Raw genomic sequence first — 5873 nt, forward strand, 5'->3', positions numbered from 1 at the left:
CCCCCACCACCATCACCACCATCATCACCACCACCACCATCACCACCATCACCATCACCACCACCATCACCTCAGTCCTGAGTTGGCGAATTGAATGCTGTCAACTTTATCCTGAAACAACAACAACAACAACCATAGTCAACAACAACCACAGTGGTGGTGGTGGTGTAGTGGTGGTGGTAGTGGTTATGTAGTGTTGGTGGTGGTGTAGTAGTGGTGGTGGTGTAGTGGTGGTGGTGTAGTGGTGGTGGTGTAGTGGTGGTGGTGTAGTGGTTGTGGTGGTGTAATGGTGGTGTAGTGGTGGTGGTGTAGGTCTAGCGGTGGTGGTGTAGTGGTGGTGGTGGTGATGTAGTGGTGGTGTAGTGGTGGTGTAGTGGTGGTGTAGTGGTGGTGGTGTAGTGGTGGTGTAGTCGTGGTGTAGCGGTGGTGGTGGTGTAGTGGTGGTGGTAGTGGTGGTGGTGTAGTGGTGGTGGTGGTGGTAGTGGTGGTGGTGTAGTGGTGGTGATGTAGTGGTGGTGGTGGTGTAGTGGTGGTGTAGTGGTGGTGTAATGGTGGTGTAGTGGTGGTGATGTAGTGGTGGTGGTGGTGTAGTGGTGGTGTAATGGTGGTGTAGTGGTGGTGGTGTAGGTGTAGCAGTGGTGGTGTAGTGGTGGTGGTATAGTGGTGGAAGTGGTGGTGCAGTGGTGGTGGTGATGTAGTGGTGGTGGTGTAGTGGTGGTCATGTAGTGGTGGTGATGTAGTGGTGGTGGTGTAGTGGTGGTGGTGTAGGTGTAGTGGTGGTGGTGTAGTGGTGGTGTAGTGGTGGTGGTAGTGGTGATGTAGTGGTGGTGGTGTAGTGGTGGTGTAGTGGTGGTGGTAGTGGTGATGTAGTGGTGGTGGTGTAGTGGTGGTGGTAGTGGTGATGTAGTGGTGGTGGTGTAATGGTGGTGTAGTGGTGGTGGTGTAGGTGTAGCGGTGGTGGTAGTGGTGGTGAGGGTGGTGGTGGTGGTGAGGGTGGTGGTGGTGGTGGTGGTGAGGGTGGTGGTGGTGGTGCTCAGTGGTGGTGAGGGTGGTGAGTGAGTGGTGGTGGTGGTGAGGAGGGTGGTGATGGTGGTGATGGTGGTGATGGTGGTGATGATGGTGAGGAGGGGGGTGGTGAGTGAGTGGTGGTGGTAGTGATGGTGAGTAGGGCGGTGAGTGAGTGAGTGAGTGGTGGTGGTGGTGGTGAGTAGGGCGGTGAGTGAGTGAGTGAGTGGTGGTGGTGGTGAGGAGGGTGGTGAGTAGGGCGGTGAGTACACTCACCACGTGCTCTAAGAGTTCCACCTCCTTCCTGGGCTGTCCGCGCACCAGTGAGTAGACTCGGACGACGTGGTCAGTAGAGCCGCTCACCAGCAACAGGCCACCTGCTCACCCACGGGTGAGTGGGTGGGTGAGTGGGTGGGTGAGTGAGTGGGTGAGTGAGTGATTGACTGAGTGGGGTGAGTGGGTGGGTGAGTGAGTGGGTGAGTGAGTGGGTGGGTGGGTGGGTGAGTGAGTGAGTGAGTGGGTGAGTGGGTGGGTGAGTGAGTGGGTGAGTGAGTGGGTGAGTGGGTGAGTGAGTGAGTGAGTGGGTGAGTGAGTGGGTGAGTGGGTGGGTGAGTGGGTGGGTGGGTGGGTGAGTGGGTGAGTGAGTGGGTGAGTGGGTGGGTGAGGGAGTGAGTGGGTGAGTGGCTGAGTGAAATGTATGAGTGAGTGGTTGAGTGGCTGAGTGAGTGAGTGGCTGAGTGGTGAGCGAGTGGTGAGTGAGTGGTGAGCGAGTGGTGAGCGAGTGGTGAGCGAGTGGTGAGTGAGTGAGTGGCTGAGTGAGTGTCTGAGTGAGTGGCTGAGTGAATGTCTGAGTGAGTGAGTGGGTGAGTGGGTGAGTGAGTGAGTGGCTGAGTGGTGAGCGAGTGGTGAGCGAGTGGTGAGCGAGTGGTGAGCGAGTGGTGAGCGAGTGGTGGTGAGGGCACCTGGGCTGAACGAGGCACACACAACTTGCGTTCCTGGTCGCGGGCGCTCAGTGAATCGCACGGGCCGGGGTCTGGGTGACACACAAAGTGACACACACAGTGACACACACAGTGACACACACACAGTGACACACACACAGTGACACACACAGTGACACACACACAGTGACACACACACAGTGACACACACAGTGACACACACACAGTGACACACACAGTGACACACACACACAGTGACACACACACAGTGACACACACACAGTGACACACACAGTGACACACACACAGTGACACACACACAGTGACACACACACACACAGTGACACACACAGTGACACACACACAGTGACACACACACAGTGACACACACACAGTGACACACACACACAGTGACACACACAGTGACACACACACACACAGTGACACACACACAGTGACACACACACAGTTACACACACACAGTGACACACACACACAGTGACACACACACACAGTGACACACACACAGTGACACACACACACACACACAGTGACACACACACACAGTGACACACACACAGTGACACACACACAGTGACACACACACACACAGTGACACACACACAGTGACACACACACAGTGACACACACACAGTGACACACACACAATGACACACACACAGTGACACACACACAGTGACACACACAGTGACACACACACACAGTGACACACACACAGTGACACACACACAGTGACACACACACAGTGACACACACACACAGTGACACACACACACAGTGACACACACACAGTGACACACACAGTGACACACACACACACAGTGACACACACACACAGTGACACACACAGTGACACACACACAGTGACACACACACAGTGACACACACACACAGTGACACACACACAGTGACACACACAGTGACACACACACAGTGACACACACACACAGTGACACACACACAGTGACACACACAGTGACACACACAGTGACACACACACAGTGACACACACAGTGACACACACACAGTGACACACACACACAGTGACACACACACACACAGTGACACACACAGTGACACACACACACAGTGACACACACACACACAGTGACACACACAGTGACACACACAGTGACACACACAGTGACACACACACAGTGACACACACACAGTGACACACACACAGTGACACACACACACAGTGACACACACACACAGTGACACACACAGTGACACACACACACACAGTGACACACACAGTGACACACACACACAGTGAAACACACACACAGTGACACACACACAGTGACACACACACACAGTGACACACACACAGTGACACACACAGTGACACACACACAGTGACACACACAGTGACACACACACAGTGACACACACACACACAGTGACACACACACAGTGACACACACAGTGACACACACACAGTGACACACACAGTGACACACACACAGTGACACACACACAGTGACACACACACACACAGTGACACACACAGTGACACACACACACAGTGACACACACACACACAGTGACACACACAGTGACACACACAGTGACACACACACAGTGACACACACACAGTGACACACACACACAGTGACACACACACAGTGACACACACAGTGACACACACACAGTGACACACACACAGTGACACACACAGTGACACACACAGTGACACACACACAGTGACACACAGTGACACACACAGTGACACACACACACAGTGACACACACACAGTGACACACACAGTGACACACACACAGTGACACACACACAGTGACACACACAGTGACACACACAGTGACACACACACACAGTGACACACAGTGACACACACACAGTGACACACACACACAGTGACACACAGTGACACACACACAGTGACACACACACACAGTGACACACACAGTGACACACACACAGTGACACACACACTGACACACACACAGTGACACACACACACAGTGACACACACACAGTGACAGACACACACAGTGACAGACACAGTGACACACACAGTGACACACACACAGTGACACACACACAGTGACACACACACAGTGACACACACAGTGACACACACAGTGACACACACAGTGACACACACACAGACACACACACAGTGACACACACACAGTGACACACACAGTGACACACACAGTGACACACAGTGACACACACACAGTGACACACACACACAGTGACACACACAGTGACACACACACAGTGACACACACACACAGTGACACACACAATGACACACACACAGTGACACACACACACAGTGACACACACAGTGACACACACACAGTGACACACACACACAGTGACACACACAGTGACACACACACACAGTGACACACACACACACAGTGACACACACACAGTGACACACACAGTGACACACACAGTGACACACACACAGTGACACACACACACAGTGACACACACAGTGACACACACACACAGTGACACACACACACAGTGACACACACACAGTGACACACACACAGTGACACACACACACAGTGACACACAGTGACACACACACAGTGACACACACACAGTGACAGACACACACACAGTGACACACACACACAGTGACACACACAGATACACACAGTGACACACACACACAGTGACACACACAGTGACACAAACACAGTGACACACACACACAGTGACACACAGTGACACACACACAGTGACACACACACACAGTGACACACACAGTGACACACACACAGTGACACACACACTGACACACACACAGTGACACACACACAGTGACAGACACACACAGTGACACACACAGTGACACACACAGTGACACACACACAGTGACACACACACAGTGACACACACAGTGACACACACACAGTGACACACACACAGTGACACACACACAGTGACACACACAGTGACACACACAGTGACACACACACAGTGACACACACACAGTGACACACAGTGACACACACACACAGTGACACACACAGTGACACACACACAGTGACACACACACACAGTGACACACACAGTGACACACACACAGTGACACACACACACAGTGACACACACACACACAGTGACACACACACACACAGTGACACACACACAGTGACACACCACACAGTGACACACACAGTGACACACACACAGTGACACACACACACAGTGACACACACAGTGACACACACACAGTGACACACACAGTGACACACACACAGTGACACACACAGTGACACACACACAGTGACACACACAGTGACACACAGTGACACACACACAGTGACACACACAGTGACACACACACACACAACAGTGACACACACACACACAGTGACACACAAAGTGACACACAGTGACACACACAGTGACACACACAGTGACACACACACAGTGACACACACAGTGACACACACAGTGACACACACAGTGACACACACAGTGACACACACACAGTGACACACACAGTGACACACACAGTGACACACACATGACACACACAGTGACACACACACACAGTGACACACACACACAGTGACACACACACACAGTGACACACACACACACAGTGACACACACACACACAGTGACACACACACAGTGACACACACACAGTGACACACACACAGTGACACACACACAGTGACACACACACACAGTGACACACACACAGTGACACACACAAGTGACACACACACACAGTGCACACACACACAGTGACACACACACAGTGACACACACACAGTGACACACACACAGTGACACACACAGTGACACACACACAGTGACACACACACAGTGACACACACAGTGAACACCACACAGTGACACACACAGTGACACACACCACAGTGACACACACAGGTGACAAC

General features: G+C 52.5%; 1 long non-coding RNA gene across 1 annotated transcript; it reads right to left on the reverse strand.

Annotated features, from left to right (window-relative positions):
* Positions 1–2121, reverse strand: LOC142922731 (uncharacterized). Its single transcript, XR_012940265.1, has 3 exons — positions 1968–2121; positions 1282–1382; positions 1–111 (listed from the first exon to the last, which is right to left on the reverse strand). It is a non-coding gene; the product is annotated as an uncharacterized LOC142922731 (long non-coding RNA).
* Between the last annotated feature and the right edge of the window lie 3752 nt (positions 2122–5873).

The sequence above is a fragment of the Petromyzon marinus genome, unplaced genomic scaffold (genome assembly GCF_048934315.1).
Source record: "Petromyzon marinus isolate PM22_M1 ecotype Great Lakes invasive population unplaced genomic scaffold, UKy_Petmar_22M1.pri1.0 PM_Scaffold_150, whole genome shotgun sequence".
NCBI classification, from domain to species: domain Eukaryota; kingdom Metazoa; phylum Chordata; class Hyperoartia; order Petromyzontiformes; family Petromyzontidae; genus Petromyzon; species Petromyzon marinus.